At 40.0% G+C, this 19,668-nt stretch overlaps 1 protein-coding gene across 5 annotated transcripts in view; it reads left to right on the top strand.

Annotated features, from left to right (window-relative positions):
• wwox (WW domain containing oxidoreductase) overlaps positions 1–19,668 on the top strand; it is a 968,269-nt gene that overhangs the window by 301,516 nt on the left and 647,085 nt on the right. The gene's annotated exons all lie outside the window — the stretch shown is intronic.

Raw genomic sequence — 19,668 nt, forward strand, 5'->3', positions numbered from 1 at the left:
TTTCAATTTGGTTCCTTCGCATAGTTGTAGGCTCACAGGTGGCATGCCTTTGACTTATATACCCAAAACTCTTTTCTGCATATACCTAGCCTTCCCTTTGAATGCAAATTCTCTTTGTATCACCAGGCCCTTTGAACGCCTCCTCTTCTAAGGATAGAATCCCTTTCATAGTACCAATTTTATTAATGGTATAAACATTTTGCTTGGTGTCTCCTAGCTAGGTGCAAGATTTAATCCCCTGTCTTTGAATGGTTTATTCAACAAAATGCAAATGTACCCTTTACCTTACTGTTAACATCTCAAAACTACTATACTAAAAGTACCCAGGCTAGCTAGCTTTAATCCAATTAAGCCACACACACTCACACCCATAGACACAGACTCTACTACAATTCCAATTTAAAATAATTTCCAATAACATTATATACATTAATATCTTCATGACACTAGGTCCCACTGACATGTGTGTCTCTGCGCTGGTGGAGGATGTGAGTGAGCACTGTGAAGGGACTTCAGGGAGTGTGCTTCCAGATTCCTCCTCAGAGGCTTCTTTGGGACTTGATTGGAGGCCCTGGGTCGTAGACTCTGTTGGCTGTTTGGCAGTTGTACCTGCAAAAGAAAGGAGAGATAATTAGTGTATGGCAGTGGCCTATGAAACAGGGTTCATCACTCACAACATGGTTGTCTGATGGATGTTGCACTGCTGGACCCTCACTTGGTAGAGCACCGCTGACCTCTCCATCAGCATAGGACTGATCCAGATCCTTGCCGGACAGCTGGATGGCTCTGTTTTCAAAGTCCGTGAGGCCTTTGATTTTGAGCAATCCGCCACCTGTCCACGACCTCTCCCTCTTGTTGTGTGCCAGCTTGTCCTGCATGAATAGCGATGGAGAAAGTGTAAGCAGGACACCTGTCGGGCCAGATGATAAGTATGCCTGACCTGTGTGGGTGGTGAGTGGTCCCATGGACGGAATGAGGACAATGACACTGAATGTGAGAGAGTGAATGGTGATGTCCCTTGAACTGGCAGTGAGTGAGGCCCCTGTGAATATGTGATGGGTTTGTGAGTGTGTGAGTTGAGAGTGATGAGAAGAATGACTTACCCTGGCGGAACAGAGAAGATTATTCATCCTCTTGCGGCACTGGGTGGCTGTCCTCTTTTGATGGGCATTGGCGATGACCATCGCTGCCACCGCCTGCCAAGCCGTGTGGGTGGTGCTGCTGCCCATACTGCGGCCAGAGTTGGGGTAAAGGATATCCCGGCCAGCTTCCATCGCATCCAAAAGGCGCTCGAGAAACATGTCACTGAACCTGGGGGCTGCAGTCTTCTTCAGTTTTAGGGCTATGTCTTCCATGCAGCAGTGAGATGTGTGCTTGCGGCTGGACTTTAAATAAGGCGCCTGGCGTGATGCAGCGGCGAGGTGATGGTAGGCAGTCGAATGAGAGCCCGTCTGCCATGGAAAGGATGTGTTTCCCAGGAGTGCATAAATAATGAGGCAGGTTTGGGATGATACAGTGTGCAAACCTGCCATTGCGGCCGGCGGGTAAGATGTCATTTTACCTGCCCATTACCACACTTATTGTAAATCTGGGACGATTCGGCCCTTAGTGTCAAAAGCAATTTTTAAAAATTCTTTCGAGTTATTAACAGTCACAGATTGTAACTCTTTCGAGTACAATCACAGTTCTTGGTTTCCGGGAGTGGGACATGAACCCACAACCCTCTGATTCAAAGGCGAGGGTGCTATGAACTGAGCCACAGCTGACACCTCAATTTTTAAAATTCTTTCGAGTTATCAACAGTCACAGATTGCAACTCTTTTCAAGTACAATCACAGTTCTTGGATTCCAGGAGTGGGACAAGAACCCACAACCCTCTGATTCAAAGGCGAGGGTGCTATGAACTGAGCCATAGCTGACACCTCAAAATTCTTTCGAGTTATCAACAGATCGCATGTAACTCTTTTCAAGTACATTCACAGTTCTTGGTTTCCAGGAGTGGGACATGAACCCACAACCCTCTGATTCAAAGGCGAGGGTGCTATGAACTGAGCCACAGCTGACACCTCAATTTTTAAAGGTGCAGTAATTTCAAGTTGAAGTCAATTAGAGGTCAGTGTTGGTAAGGAATGTTTGCAGATTAACCAGGAGCAAGGAGCAACCAAAAAGGAGCAAGGGGCTAGAGAAAGCTTAAGTAAATTATATTTGTATTTGTGGGTGTTAGGAATGAGTTTTAGCTTTACGTTTAAGTTTAATTTGTATTTCTGTATTTGTGTGTTGAGAAAGGGGAACTTGAGTTTTAGTTTCACTTTAAAGGATGCCTGCATTTTAATGAGGTTTTACAACTCTTGAAGGGAAGTTACAACAAGCACACGGTAGAAAAAACCTTTGCTATTGCCTAGCAACAGGTGTCCAGAGAGAAGGAGTCAAAGAGACAGAAAAAGACAGAAAAGCAGTTTTTTAGTTCGGTTGCAAGTAGCTGCCAGGAGGAGCTGGACAATATTCAGTTGGAGGTAGACCCTTGTTGAAGGCATCCGAGAGGAAGTGCCTTTTGGGAGAAGATTCCAAAGTGGGTTCTTTGAGAGTGGAGATTGGAAACCCTCATGTAAAAGACGGAGATCACTGAGGCTGGTTGGCTCACAGTATGACAAGTGTCTGCTGCTTTTGTAGGTGGTGTTCTCCTTACGAATCTGTATATATCTGTAAAGTTATAGTTGTGGGTGAAGGAGTATTGTAATATAGTTCATCTTGTTTAATAAATGTTTTATTCTTTTGTTAAAAGTCCATCAGCTGATTCCTGTGGCCCTGTTGAGTAGCCACTCTCCACTTTTCTAAACAAAAAATTAAAGTTAGGATCTATCAAGCTATGTTCCACCCTGGGATCCAACTTGTCCAGCAGTAACATCAGCTGGGATCATACCAGAACTTACAGAACCAGGCAAACTGCAAGCTTTTCTTGATAGGGATTAACCTGTAATTGACCTCTGGTCTCATTTAGCCCACTTATGCACAAGATTACCTGAGCACCAGTCATAAAAGGATGAGCCCAGTTAGCAGCCAAGCATCGTAAGTGTGCTCCAGCAAATTGCATATGGTGGTGGATTTTATAGGCAATCGTAAGGGGACTCTGTCTCAGCAAGAGGCATACAGAGTTGTGCAGCGAGCCCAAGGAAATTTTGCAGTGTTACAAGTTACCAACTCCAAAATTTCCAGGAAAATGAATTCCATGGTAAGGGTTCACATCATAGAGCCTTGGCCTATATCTGGTGGACTCCATTCAAGTGGTTAGCTAGCTGCAAACAATAACAAAAATACAAATACTGATATTTGTTCCTAAAAGCAGCTGTTCCTATTAACAGTGCATGGAATAGACACTTTAGGTAGGGGATGCAACTCGTTCAACTCCATCTGGAGGGAGAGATGAGGACTGTATGCACTTACATTTTATATTCAATCTAGCACGTCTTCCATGGCATTGCTCATGATAATCTAGAGCATGTATGATTTTAGAGGTCATTTTGAACCTCTAACACACTGGAAAGGTTATAGATAAATCAAGTGAGTGGGCAAAAGTTTGGCAGTTGGAGTATAATTTAGGAAAATGTGAACTTGTCTACTTTGGCAGGAAGAATAGAAATTCAACATATTATCTAAATGCAGAGAGATTTCAGAACTCTGAGGTACAGCGGAATCTGGGTGTCCTGGTACATGAACCACAAGAAGTTAGTATGCAGGCACAGCAAGTGATTAGGAAGGCAAATGGAATGTTGTCGTTTATCGCAAGGGGATGGAATATACAAGTAAGGATGTTTTGCTACAGTCGTATAGAGTATTGGTGAGACCACATCTAGAATACTGTGTGTAGTTTTGGTCTCCTTATTTAAGAAAAGACATAATTGCATGAGAAGCAGTTCAGAGAAGGTTCACTCAACCGATCCCTGGAACGAGGGAAAGTTGGACAGGTTGGGCCTATGTCCATTGGAGCTTAGAAGAATGAGAGACGATCTTATTGAAATATTTAAGATCCTGAGGGAATTTGACAGGGTGGATACTGAAAGGATGTTTCCCCTTTTGAGAAAGACTAGAATTATGGGATACAATTTAAAAATAAGGGGTCTCCCATTTAAGACCGAGATGAGAATTTTTTTCTCTGAGAGCCATGAGTCTATGGAACTCTCTGCCTTCACCAGAGTGTGGTGGAGGAGGGATCATTTAGTAATTTAAAGGCTGAGTTAGATAGATTCTTGATTGACAAGGGAGTCAAAAGGTATAGGGGGTTGGAAGGAAAGTGGAGTTCAGGCCACAATCAGATAAGCCATGATCATATTGAATCATATGTTTGTATAATAGCCCAGAGGCTTTACAAAGAATCACTCTGGCCAGTTAACTTGAATCACACTGATTGTGATAATGTACTTCTATACTTTAGAGTTTAAAATATACTGTTGAGGGGTGTGCCATATACGATGGACATGAAAATGTTGATGTAATACCCTGATAAAGTGGATATATTCAAAACATGAACTCAATATGGACTTGCATATCCAAAGCGTTCTGTGGAGAACAGTATGACTTGATCATCTGGACAAATTCTTGCGTTTTCCCAATATTGCAAAAACAGGGAAAAAGAACATTGATATACTACACCTACTTTCTGATAAATTATAGTGAAGATCCAACCTAACCCAAAATTTCTCATATAATGTAATTTGATGGGAAGGTTAGTCATCAAACACCTTTAAAAACCTTAATAAACTTGAGAAGCTAATTTTCTCACGGTGTGCATGTTTCTCTGATAGGTTTATTTCATTAATATCAAACATATGGGTATAATTTTGATAAACATAAACTACGGAAGGTGAACAGGTCATATGACCCACCCAACCCTGCTTCAACTGCAGCACCAGTTGCAGTTTGAACTGCTATGACCTTTCCTGGGTTTTGTTACTATCCTGAGGAATGTAAATAATTTCGGGTAGAACTATGAAGAAAAAACAAAAACTTTTGCCTAGAATTTGCAGGAGTGGGGTATCTCGTAGCGTGCCAACAGTGACTCACTCTTCCCCGCCACAAATTGCCGAGTGATTTGTCCAACAGCAGCGTGCATATTAAACTTGCTGCTATTTTCCCAGCAAATTCTGGGCCATAGGATTTTAAACCCTTTTGTACTGTTTCAAAAAGCTGTACCATTTATTATGACATATCTTTAACCATTTATGTATAGAAGAAGCAACATTTATAGTATAGAATTAAAGCGTATTTATCAAGTGTACAATTATTCAACAAAAACAATTACTTGAAAGATATTTGCTTGAGCTAGTGATATTTCAGTATTCTCTGCCTTTGTAGTCTTTATTGGTAAAAAGAAAGTTAATTAGTGAGCTGAAATTGTCCAGCAGTTTGTGGCGATTCTGAACTCACAGGATATCTCTTGGTCACTGGGTTATTTATCAATTTTTAAATTTTTATTTGTTCATGGGATGTAAGCATCCTTGGCAACACCATCAGTTGTTGCCTATTGTTTTGTGCTCTTGAGAAAGTAACGGTGAGCCGCCTTCTTGAGCCCATGTGGTCTACGTGGTGTAGGTACACCTACTGTTAGGAAGGAAGTTCCAGGTTTTTGATCCAGTGACATTAATAACATTGTGGGCATTAAATACAGTTATTTGCCAGCAAATTCTGGACTCATGTCATTTCAAACTAACTCCCAGAGGCGATCAAGTGAACAGCCTGAAAGGATATCTTACTCTGCCTATTATATTTTACATTTTTGAAGCAGCTGGATTTTACAGATGACATCTTACCAATTCATCTACTTGGTTCCTCAAGCAATCTGGTAAATCTTTATTAGACTTGATGTAGACACATTTGGGTAAACATTTATTTGTTTTTAACACACATGGTGAGTAACTAGAACATTAGAATAACAATGGGATACTTTTTAAAAAAGACACAGCAAAGATGCATAATAAATGAATTCCATTTAAAGAGAAGGAAACTACTAGTATTTTCAAGATGCCCTTGATAAGTAAAGGTCAAAAACCAATTAAGAACTGTAAGGGCAAAAAGAATAATAATGAAAAAATCTAAAGGAGAACATGAAATAAATAGAAGTTTCAGCATGGGATAAGGAAACTCAAGAGGGAGGGTTAAGAAACAAACATTATGAGAATTATTAAAATTGAGAAGGAACCCCTGAAAGGAGAGGAGCGTCAAATTTTGGATAGCCAAATAAATGTCAGAAGTATTCATTAAGTACTTTTGATTGGGCTTTGCTAAAGAGAAAAATTTCAGGGAGAAGATGCATCCTGAAATGGCTTGGAGTGCAGTGAGCAATATTATAATGGGCAAAAGGAAAATTTTGGTTAAGTTAGTCAGGCCAAAGGAAGACAAAGCGGATGGACTTGATGGGATTTATTTTAGGAATCTGAGGGAGATGACAGATGAAATTGTTGAAGGTTATGAGATTATATTTCTATTGAGTATTGATGTGTTCAGGCTTCAAATAGGAATTTTGATATTGACTCAGCGTCCTGGGAGAAGTGTGCCCAGGATCTCTGCACCTGGTGGAACCAAATAAAAAATGTTGCAGCTTCCTTCAAAAGCATATCAGAGGCAGAGAGAAAATGCAAGGAGAGGAAACCTCAAGCCAACAACTCATCCAAAACTCAGTCATCTGTGGTATCCTGTCCTACTTGCAGAAAAACCTTCTGAATGCAGATCGGCCTTAGCTGTCACCTACATACAAAACCCTACCAAATACTCCAGATGATGAAAATGGTCATTTTCACTTCAAAGGGCGAACAAGAAGACAGTAACCAAAGTAGAATCCATTTTTTAAAAGGCTTACAAGGCACAGCTCACTTTTCCCTCTATTCCAATTAGCATAACAGGAGTAATGCCATTTTGTTGTAAAAACATGCAGGCATAATATAAGTGAACAAGAGAAAGCTGTTTGATCCAACCAGTCTATTTCTCTGCAGAAGAAAGACTGTCTCATCTTGGGGTGAATCCAACATAACTAATGTCTTGAGGAAAAGACCTTCAATTTTTTTCTGATTCTTAAAAGCGAATTAAAAACCAGAGTATGTACTTAACTTTATTTTTCAAAGAAGATTGGTTACTTTCCACAGATGTCAATTCCATGGACCCAAAAATTTAAGCTCTGTTTTGCACCACAGAGTATTTGACCATCCCTCCCAATACGTCCTTACATAGTCTTCAGTTCAATTCTTTTGTTAAAGGTGACCAAAAGCATGGTATTACCTGAAAGTTGGTTGCTGAGCTTCAGTGGGTGGAAATGCGCCCAGGCAAAATTAGATTGTTAGTGCATGCATGCACAATTGCAGTAATTAGAAAGTAGACAACGTAAATGTTTGTGGGGAGTGATCATTTGCACTTTAGTAAAAATGGATTCTCTTTTCTTAACTTTTTTTTTCAGATCACCAGGCACTTTACTTAGTTCTCACAGTTGCTTCCTGCAAATCCGATTGTGTAGCTTTGCAACAGGATGGTTCAGGTTCAAGAATATGTGTTGCGAAATGTCTAATATCATGATTCATATATTTTGGGAGTTTAACTTTTAGTTGGGGGATTGAAGCATTAAATGTAAGATAATGGAATCCCTGATGCAAAGCTGGCAAACAGATCTAAAGTAATTGCAATTCAAAGGATGGCCTGTGTTTATTTAATAAGTCAGAGTTAGAAGTGGGAAAAGATTAACCAATGGATGGCTCCTTTCGGAGTTTCTTGGTGGGAGATGGAATATCTACAGTTGTCTTCATAAGGAGTTTAAATTGTTCATGTGGTTTCCCAGAATCAAAAGGATGTTTTGGAAGCAAGTTAACAATCTCTATCTGGGACATCCCAGGGGTGCCAGGTTGCCATGGGAATAGGTTGCAGGAAGGCACCCTATTGTTTTGGGTTTATCTGTCTGTTTTCTCACAGACACAGGCAGTTTAGTGTGGAGCTGGAACAGCTTGGAAACAGGCAGAGAGAGAAAGCTGCCAGCAGTTGTAGTTGGGTCCTGGGAGCAGAGAGAGAAATTGTCAGAAGCTGTAGACCAATAGCAAAAGGGAGCTATCGGAAACAAAGGGAGTTATCTGATTTGGAGTCACTGAGCAAGAAAGCAGTGAGGCTCATGCTTGAGCTTGGGTATCCACAACTATGCGATGCTTAAAGGAAGTTGGAGGGTAACCTAGCTGGATGCTAGTGGAAGGGCCCCAAGAAATTTGATACCTATGAGATTAACATGAACACTGAGGAGAATCAGATTGGATTCCTGAAAGCTCTGGCATACCTTGGTTTCGTCTCAGGAGAAGTGAAGGAACCCCCCAGGACCCTGTAAAATGCAAGGGAGCACTTATGTGGAAATAATAGTAAAACAAGGAGTGTGCTGTTGATATTTTTGGGCTTCAAGAATAAGTGTTTAAGGAATATACATAGTATTAAGTTAGTAGTGCTTGCTTTTTTATTTCTTATCCAGTACAAGTTATTTTTTAAAACCTGAAATCTTGTGGCATAATTCTTTAAGTTAATAACTGGGAGTTTGATTTCTTTCTGAAAGTTAATTGCCTCCCTGGAGATTATAACAAGTCGTTCATTGCGTTACACTCCCCATAAAGATCGATAACTTTTAAAAGAAAAGAATCCCCACAAAGCCAACGGAAAGAAAACTGATGGACAGCGTTTCACATTTTAAAGCTTTTACTGTAACAAACCAATTAAAATCAACATTATTCAAACATTAATTATGAGGCGAAGGATATTTCAAATAAAAAGGTAAATTACACTTTAACTAGTCAAGACAACAAAGATATGCCTCATATAGTTAAAAGCACTTGCATTGTTTCCCACACAAATGTGGTACTACTGGCAATCCCACAGTCTTTCCAACTTAGTCTTTATTTTGTAGGATCTCTTATTTCCTATCCGCTCGTTTCAGCCTTGAGTTACATTCACCAGCAACCGTATTCAATCCGAAGTCCCTGGATCTGTTTAGCACCAACAAGACGCTTGTCTACAAATGCCCTCTCACTCGGGTCGTGACAGCCCTGATGGCACAGAATCCCCAGAGCCTCCCTTCTCCAACCCTTTAAGCAGTCTGGTGGGCCATGGCAACACTGAATCAGCAGCAATCGGTATTGTCCAATCCACAGTCCCTTGCCCTTCCTCTCTTCAGTGTTCTGTACTTTCCAACTGTATAACATAAAGTAATACAGTCTCTGCTCTATTCTCAGTCCTGCTTCAATGTCAGGATCTGTTCCAACCTGCCAAATAGAAAACTGTTCCATTTGGAAAGAACCTTGCTTGTTTTCTCTCACCTGAGTTCTCAATGTGTTCTGAACTGCCAAACAGAAAACACAGGCTGAAACCCAACCCCACTGCAATTAGCTTTCCATTTACCCACTGCTTCTGAGCTGCTAATCCCCATGCAACTCCAGTTCACAGGGCCATTTTTGGCACCTAATGAAGTCATAATCAAGAAACCAAGTAACCCTCTTTGAGAATACTCCCCAGCCTACTTTAATCTTATAGAGATGTTGCATGCTTCCCAAAAAACATGGGTCATCACAATTGCTTAATTTTTCCTTATTCGCTGTAAGGAAGCACCAGCATTCTACTTGATGCCTTCCCAACATAATAGTTAAACTTGATAGCTTGCTGCATGGTGTGGTTCTATGATGCTGTGTGACACTCCTCATCTTTCAACTAGTAACATGGTTTAATAGAAATTCATTTTGACATGATGTTAAATTGAACTTTTCTACTGGTCATTCGTAAAAGTTGTCGTTATAGACGCTGACTACATCTTTTTACTAATATGTATGTTTCACAAACTACATTCTAAAGTTGCTTATTTTGCATTTTCGTTGACACGAATATATTGGCTTTTAATCTATTTTGTAGTAAGTAGATATAAAATAGGAAACATTCAGCACATCAGGCAGCACCTGTGGAGGCAAAAACAGAGTTTTTCAGGCCGGAGACCTTTCATGTTCTGATAAAAAGGTTAATTACCTGAAACATTAACCCTGTTCCTCTGTCAACAGATGCTGTCCCATCCGCTGATAGAAATTGCTGGAAACTGTTTTTATTTCCAATTTCTTGCATCTGCAGTAACTGCATCTATCATTTAGATATAAGATTCAGTATCAATTTGGCAATTATGATCTTTAGGATTTGCTGCCAAATACAATGCTCACAAAAACCTTTGCAACAAACTGAGTCTAGTTCTGTTGTAAGACTGTCTGCCTAACCAGCATTGTAAAAGTGCTAACGAATCATTACACGATAGTGGATTATTTAATTGGAATGAATCCAAAGGAGATGTGAAATATCTTTTGGTATAAATAGTGAATTATTTCCTATTTCTTTCAGTTTAAAAATTTAAAGTGGGATTATAAGCATAAATAATGCATTAATTATTGTGGCAGTCGTAACAAATGAAATTGATAACCGGGCTAAATACTGTTTATCTGTGCTCTGGTCTTGTACTGTCAGATATTGTAGTAATTTTCACGCATTAGTGAAGATTGCCTTGTGATAAATGACAGGTCATTTGGTATTGGTCTTTCTGAGATCATTCACTGTATTTGGATAATCGTTGTTACAGTTTATAGTAAGTTTTACATAATTTAGTGAAACAAACTGCTGCTTTTTGGAGTTAATCAGATCTGTATTAATTTAATGTATGTTTTTGTTATCTGAGAAAATGTAGCTTGGCGTGTATTGCAGCAGACAGCAGCTTTGTTAGTCTAGTACTGCATCACTGGTTCCCAGGAGGGCATGCTGCCCAGAACACTAGTGATATGGCACATATTGCTTTATGTCAAATGTAATCTTGTTTTTTTCCAACACTAAATAAATCTTCAGTCCAGCTTGAAGAACATTTATGGTTGTACCGTAATAAAAATAAACTGTTTGTGGTAAAGTGTAGTTGACATTTATCAGCTTATTTGTGGGCTCTTTTGCTGTCTACATACAACACAAAACATAATTTGTCATTTTATAAATACATTTCGACCTAAAATCCTGCCAGCATCTGTTAGTGTGTGGAGGATTAATGTTGTGTGCAGCTTTAGCACATGACTGCATTGCCAGGAAGCAAGACTAGGCCATGACTTCTAGCTTTGTCGGAAGATTAAGTTTCTGGCAGTATGGCTAACTGATGAGTTTTTTTAGTGTCACAGGATAATATTAAGGCACATAAAAAGACAGAATTTTAAAATGCTGCAAATGATTTCAGCTGGCAAGTAATGTTATGTGAATTCTATCCCGTGGTTTGCATTTGAATATGGCCACTTACTGTCTACTTAACTGTGTGCTGTTATGATGTGGCAGTTGATGTGTGCCAGGCAGACTAAATCCACAAGGGAAACTTGGCCATGCTATCACAACGATTTTGCAATTTGTATTTATTATAAGAAGATTTGTTCACTGAATTCAGAAGTAATAAGTCCACTAACACTTTGAGATTTTAACAAAGCTAAATTATAACATGTATTAACAAAAGGAAAGATTTCAAACATATACATAAGATGACAGTCGCTTAATACTATAACAAATCCCAAAAGTCCTATTTAAACTGATTCCCAACTATTCACCCCATTTAAGGCAACAGACCAAAATAGATTTTAGATTTAAATAGCAAGCCAGCAAGTTTACCACAGCACCCACTCGACAGTGAACTCCAAAGGCTTTCCTCCACCTTTGGTTACTGGACACTGCAGACTTTTGCAAACATGGCTGGGGCTTCCCTGAGGCTGTTTTACACACCCCTTTTAGTTCTTATATGGCCCCCGCAGCATAGCCTTCAATTCTCTTTAAATGTTTCTCTTTCTTTAATTTGTAAATTCCATTGTTTTATATGTCTTTGGAAATTTACATCTCCCATAATATAAACATCTTTCATGTTGCCAATATGGTCAGTATCTTTGGGAAAAATAAACACATTGCTTGGCCTTGCTTATCTTGTTAGTTGTAAACACCCTATCATCGCTTTGAAACCTAAACAACCCCTTCATGTATCTAAAAATGCTAATTTCCATCACACCCTACATGCTGAGCCCTCATCCATATTTAGTCATTAGCATTTCAACTTCTTTTGATAATTTCAAGCTTGCAGTCTACTTCAGTTAAATCACACAGGCAGAACCATCTACACTCACACCCATAAACTTACTTTACAATAAACCACAATAACATAATGAAAAAACATGTTAGTTTCATGACAGTGCTTAACTTCAGATTGTCAAATCATTCCTGCATGGTCATATTTTTGTCTACTTCTGAGAAGTGTATAGAAAACAGTACAGTTCCTACCAGTTAGACTATCCACACTTACCATGAGCAGCTGGCTATATCAATTTTGAACAGATCAAGCAACTCAAAACTGAGCATCCATGAGGCACAGTGCGCCATCAGCAGCATCAGAATCGTATATAACCACAATCTGTAACCTCATGGCCTAGCATAGCCCTGACTCTACCATTACCATCAATCTGGGGGATCACCCCTGGTTGAATGAAGAGTGCAGGAAGGCATACCAGGAGCAGCACCAGGCATACCTAAAAATGAGGTGGCAACCTGGTGAAGCTACAACACAGGACTACTTGCATTCTAAACAGTGGTAACAGCATGCAATAAACAGAGCTAAGCAATCCCACAGCCAATGGATCAGATCGAAGCTCTGCATTCTGCCACATCCAGTTGTGAATGGTGGTGGACAATTAAACAACTCACTGGAGGAGGAGGCTCCACATATACCCCCATCCTCAATGATGGTGTAGCCCAGCACATAGCGCAAAAGATAAGGTTGAAGCATTAGCAACAATCTTCAGCCAGAAGTGCCGAGTGAACGAACCATCTCAGCCTCCTTCGGAGGTCCCCAGCATCACAGATGCCGCTCTTCAGCCAATTCGATTCATGCCATGTGACATTAAGAAACGGCTGAAGGCACTGATACAGCAAAGGCTATAGGCCCTGACAGTATTCAGGTAATAGTACTGAAGACTTGTGCTCCAGAACTTTGCGCGCGCCCTAGCCAAACTGATCCAGTATAGCTACAACACTGGCCTCTACCTGGCAATGTGAAAAATTGCCCAGGGATGTCCTGTACAAAAAAAAAGGACAAATCCAACCCAACCAATTACCATCAGTCTTCTCTTGATTATAAGTAAAGTGGTGGAAATGGTCATCAACAGTGCTATCAAGCAGCATTTACTTATCAATAACCTGCTTACTAATGCTCAGTTTGGGTTCCGCCAGGGTCACTTAGCTCCTGACCTCATTTCGGCCTTAGTTCAAACATGGATAAACGAGCTGAACTCCAGTGGTGAGGTGAGAGTGACTGCCCCTGACATCAAGGCAGCATTTGATCGAGTATGGCATCAAGGAGCCCTAGCAAAACTGGAGTCAATAGGAATCAGGGGGAAAACTCTCTGCTGGTTGGATTTATACCTAGCACAAAGGAAGATGGTTGTGGTTTTTGGAGGTCATTCATCTCAGTTCCAGGATATCAATGCAGGAGTTCCTCAGGGTAGTGTCCTCGGCCCAACCACCTTCAGTTGCTTCATCAATAACCTTCGTTCCATCATAAGGTGAGAAGTAGGGATGTTCGCTGATGATTGCACAATGCTCAGCACCACTCACAACTCCACAGATGCTAAAGCAGTCCATGTCCAAATGCAGCAAGACCTGGACAATATCCAGGCTTGGGTTGACAAGTGGCAAGTAACATTTACATCATAGAAATAGCAGGCAATGACCATCTCCAACAAGAGAGAATCTAACCACTATCCCTTAACATTCAATGGCATTACCATCGCTGAACCCCTCACTGTCGATATTCTGCGGGGGGGGGGTTACTACTGACCAGAAACTGAACTGGACTAGCCATATAAATACTGTGGCTGCAAGAGCAGGTCAGAGGCGAGGAATCCTGTGGCAAGTAACTCACCTCCTGAACCCCAAGGCTGTCCACCATTTACAAGGCACAAGTCAGGAATGTGATGGAATTCTGTCCACTTGCCTGGTTGAGTGCAGCTCCAGCAAGACTCAAGTGATTTGACATCATCCAGGACAAAACAGCCTGCTTGATTGGCACCAACTCACAAACATCCACTCTCTCCACCGCCGACTCACAGTAGCAGCAGTGTGTGCCATCTACAAGATGCACTGCAGGAACTCACCAAGATTCTTCAGGCAGCACTTTCCAAACCTACGACCACTACCATCTAGAAGGACAAGGGCAGCAGATACACAGGAACACCACCACTTAGAAGCTGCCCTCCAAGTCACACACCATCTTGATCTGGAAATATATTGGCATTCTTTCGCTGTCGCTGGGTCAAAATCCTGGAACTCCCTCCCTAACAGTACCGTGGGTGTATCAACAGCACATGGACTGCAGCAGTTCAAGAAGGCAACACACTACCAGCTTCCCGGGGGCAATTAGGGATGGGCAATAATTGCCGGCCTAGCCAGCGATGCCCATGAACGAATGCACAAAAAAAATTGATTTGCCAGTTCTATTACAAAGTCAATACTAAAGTTGCATTAAGTAGATTGGTTATTTCAGACAATTCGATGAGCTTTTCCCATCTCATATCAAACTGCAATGTATTTAAACCTCTCAGTGTATCATTCTAAGTGGTCTCTTCCAGAGGGTCTTAATCAAAACAGGGTAGTGCACCTTCACTTTGGAGAGAATTTCGCCTTTTGTGAAATGGCAGGAGCTTAAACAGACTTGGAGTGGTGCCTGGCTGTGAGAACAAGTGGGTACCCTCTGTTGACTGCCCTCAGTCCTTCATTAATAAGGAATGTCTTAGTCACTATAAAAGATGAAGAGATAATGTCTATAATGTTATGGAAATTATTTTTTTTAAATAGTGTTTAGTGGTGTCTATGTGTGTGCCTGTTGGTGTTTTAATTGGATTAAAGCCAGCTAGTCTGGGTGTTTTGATGTATAGTAGTTTGAGATGTTAATTGGGTAAATAGTAAGTAAGGATAGAAGGTAAAGAGTACATTTGCATTTGTTGAATAAAACATTCAAAAGAATGGGTAAAATCTTGCACCTAGCTGGGAGATGCCAAACAATGTGTTTATATTGCGAATAAAATTAGTGGGATGAAAATGTTAGAAGATGTGACGTTAAAAGCCTAGGATACGATGGAAAATTTACATTCAAAGGGGAAGCTAGGTATAAACAAAAAGGAGTTTTGTGTGTGCAGGCCAGAGGCATGTAAGATCTAACCAACTTGTAAGCCTACAACTGTGTCTGCAAAGGAACCAAATGGAAAGGAATCTCATTTTGAATTTGTACGGTCAAATATGCTTTGCCTGGTGTCTGTTTAAAGTCTATGGGTTACTGTTGCCTTGGTGAAGATTTACCTGGGAGTGATTAATTTGGGGATTTGTTTAAAAGTTATTAAGGTAGTAATTTGTAGACATGTGTATGTGTTTAATTTGTTGTTAAATTAATAAATGTTTAATTTAGGTTTATATAAAACCCCTTTCAAGCCTAGGTGGTCTTATTCCCGAAATCAGAGCTGCATCTCAAACAAACCAGTTGAAAATATAGCTTATGACCGTTGTTCAAGTTTCCCTCTGGGATTTAAACAATTCAGCTTTTACCAACTGTTGTGTCATAACATCCTCCAATGCTTCCAGGGGCTAATCCTGTCAAAATTAACTATAATCTGGAATTGCATATGTTTAGCTGAACTGCGCAGGATGGTAGCATTTGATAACAATCTTTATATTCTTGCAGTGAGTTAGCTCCATATTTCTTGTACACCTCATCGAGGTATTAGTCTGACCTGCCTTGCCCTGTTGTTGAGCAGTGCGTAAATCTCAATGCTATTGCTAAAGTTATGTAAAATTGTATAGCTGAGAGAGGAGTGGACCCTTAGACTGGTTGGGTGGGTTTCATGCATTTTTCCATCGGCACGTAGCTTTTTTGTGCATGTGGTTCTGAAGCACTGGGCATCTACCTACACCAGATGAATTGTTCAAGAAGGCTGCTTACTGCCATCTTCTCAAGGGCAATTTGGAATGAGCAACAAATGCTAGCCTTATCAATGATGCTCACATCCCATGTAAGAATAATAAAAATTACTTGCAGTTTAGTCTTTATCTGAGTACAATTGTAAGAACATTGTACAATTAGAGTTATAAATGCCGTGTTTGGGCACAGTCAGCAAGAGGAGGAATAGATCTTCTGCATTGGTGTGTTTAATTAGCTATGTTAAAGCATGTAGCTATGCTAAACCCTGGCAATTCTGCTCTTTGAGACCACACGTCTCCTTCAAGCATGCACTTCTGTTCAGTGTACAATATAGGCCCGTAACTTACATACATGCGCTGGAGACCCCACCCGCCTCCCAGAAGTCCTCACGTAAGGATTGCCCGGGAAATTCAGGCTTCTGGTGGGCGATTGCCTGCAATCGGAACCGTCTGACAATGATTTAATTCATAAACATCGGATGATTCCAACTGTCTTACAGTAATAGTTACCCAGGGACAGTTAGAAGAATTAAAACCACTTCTAACTCCCACCCACCACTGGGAAACCCACCTGACTCACCCCCCAGCCCCACTCTCCATCTGACCCCCCAAATGACCACCCCCATTGACCATCCAACCCACTTACAAACCTATCTTCTCCATAGCTTCTGAAAATTGCTTAACTTTTAATCTTATCTGCTTTACAGCAGCTAGTACTGTTAAAAAAAATGGGGGGTGTAGTTTCCTTACTTCTGATTCTGCAGCCCCCGACTGAAGGCCTTAGGAGCGCACTGCCCTACACAGTTCTTGCTGGGCCTGAGTCGAAAGGTTGAGTGAGAAAGGATTGGCTGATTTTTGATAACTGCACCGCTGACATTGCGACACCCCCTCAGCACTGAAGTGAAGCACCGGCTTAGATTCTCACTGCTCTGATGCAGTTAAGACTCTCAATCTTTTGACTCGGAGCTGAGAATGCTACCACCTGAACTAAAGTTGCACTTGAGTCTATTTGGCCCTTCTCTAGAAACCTATGGCCTACCAAAGCAGCATCAAACTGTCTTTTGCAAGAATTTGAAGTGTGTGCTTCCATCACCCTAAATAGACGACCGTCCCAGGTAGATTCTTTGTGTGAAGAAGTCCTTTCTGAAATCTGCCCTTTTGCGACTTCGTACCGACAGATCCTTGCTCTGCAGTTGTGGTTTAACTTGAAATTTCACAGTATAATTACTTTGTAGTCTTTTTTGAGTAAGAATATGAGCTTTATAATTTTCTTAAAATGCGCAACAGCTTTCATTTGCCAATAATGAATTTCGGCTGATATCATCTCGTGCACTTGCAAATCTTATCCTGTCCTCAATTTATATTCTCTGTAAATTTCTATACATTTCTAAATCCAGACTGTTTATCTAAATTAGAAACAAACTAAATTAGCCCTGGTGAGTTCCTCTTAGTACATTGCCCTAACTGACACCGACCCTAATGTGCACTTGTGCTTCCTCTTTTTTTGCCAAATTCCATAATCATGTACAGGATTCACTTAGGATTCCTGCTGCCTAAAACATGTGTAGCGTCTTCTGATTCAAGACTTTAGAAGTATTCTGGAAGTCCAGGTGCACTACATCAAATGACGTCTCCTCTAAAAAACAAAATCAAGGAGGTTGGTGAGATAGAATTTGCCCTTCTCAGACTGTATTAGTTAATTTTCTAACTTATTTTCATAAAAGTAACCCTTGAGGATTAGTTCCTTATAGTCTTTCTAAGTATAGAGGTTAGATTGCCTAAGCAAACTACAGAGGTTTCAACTGAGTCCTAGATATATACCCCCCAAATGATTTTAGCTAAGATAAGTAACTGCCAGTTGTACATGTAATTAAGTACATCATTCACTCAATCCAAGAAATTCTCATTTTGGGTTGAGTTAGGCTTGGAACCTGATTCTGGCTGCAACATTTTTCAAAACTGAATGAATTTCCACATGGGCCCTCCTGCTCATTTGCCTTAACTTTGAAGGAAGAGCTGCGAAAAAAATGGAAAAACGACATAAACAATATTTACCCTGTATTTTCAAGGTTTCAGCTGCTCATCTGCATAATCTGAATGTTAAAGGCATTGTATAAATGCAAGCTTTTTTCCCTTTGACTCAGTTAAACTGGACTACCACCAAGCTAAAAATAGATAAAACTGTTTCATTTTTTCCACTTTCCTCGTGCTATATTAAGCTGATCACAAGGTATAAATTGCTGTGCTGACTGTAAAGATTGTGGACTGCAGATTAATTAATTGCATCTGGTAAAATTGCAAATTTGACAAAAAAAACTATTACAGCAGATCTCCTGGTAGGAGTAGCTAGAAGCAGACAGACAGACAGGGAGAGTATAGTGATGTATCTCTCAAAGAGTTAATGTTGGAGAGGAAATTATTTTTAACTTAGGAGTTTCCCCCTTGCCAGAGCATCACCCTAAACATAAAATTTCCTTTGATTTGGAATCTGAATATTTTTCTAATGTCACAAATAAAATGGTGGCCCAGTCAATATCATTAAAACTGTAGCTGCCCAAGATGCATATTTTTTATTCGAGCTTTTAGGCTTTTAACTTATGTTTTTGAAAAACAATTAAGAACTTCATACTAGGAATGGCCCTATTTTGACCTGACACTCTGTAAAAAGTGGCACGAAAAGAACCTTTTATGATCCACCAGCAATCTTTTGACCTCAAAACAATTCAATGTAAGTATCACCCTCCTTGCTTGGTCTGATGAATGCTGCTTTCTGAAAATTGGATTTTGACCTTAACCAGTCATGTAGTTCTGATATTTGACAGATGACAAAAAAATTATTTATAGACAAAATGTGTAGTATAAAATAAAATTCTTTCTGTGATGGAAACAATTTGCAAAACAAATTATGATGGAAAATAATTTTTTTTTTGTAATCCATTCAGCGGATTGTCTTCCCTTTCCTGCCCATCTTAGCCATTTTCCTTCTCTTTCCTAGACAACTTAGCTGAAACTAGAATTCAAACTGGAGTGCCCCAATTAAGAGCCCTGTGCTGTTGGATGCCTGGTATAATGTTTTAACTTCGGCTACTGTGATCCTATCCTTTGTGTAATCTGTATTTCCACAACATCATTAATAATGGATTTAATATTTATGATATGGCATAAAAACCATAACAAAGCTTTTAGCAAGAATGTAAATCTATTTTATTCATGAAAATAACTTTTTAAATAGAGCTCTTTTGTTTTAAGAAAGAGCTTTATGGTTGACCAGAAAATGCAGGGTATTTACAAAAAAAAGGATACTTGAAGGTTGAATAAAATTGCATTTACTGTGAATTTTAACACCATTCTCACCTACTCAATGCCATCTTTTTATGAACATGTGTAATATAATGATTCATTTAAGGAAGAATGCATTACATGCTGTGGTTCAGAAAAGCTTTTAGGAGCAGTTGTTTTGTTTTGTGTTAACTTTCTTAAGTGCACTTTTTCCTCCTGCTGGGTTGTGCTCCAAATGTGTATTTACACAGCAGCTCACAATTCAGATTGCTAGAATCACTTCAGCAAATTGCCTTATACCCAAATAACTCAATTGGTAGTCCTACTATAAGATCGGAGTGGTGTGCGAGAAACACATTACCTAGCACAAAAGTGCTTGAT

Source organism: Cetorhinus maximus, chromosome 6 (assembly GCF_964194155.1).
Source record: "Cetorhinus maximus chromosome 6, sCetMax3.hap1.1, whole genome shotgun sequence".
Classification (NCBI taxonomy): domain Eukaryota; kingdom Metazoa; phylum Chordata; class Chondrichthyes; order Lamniformes; family Cetorhinidae; genus Cetorhinus; species Cetorhinus maximus.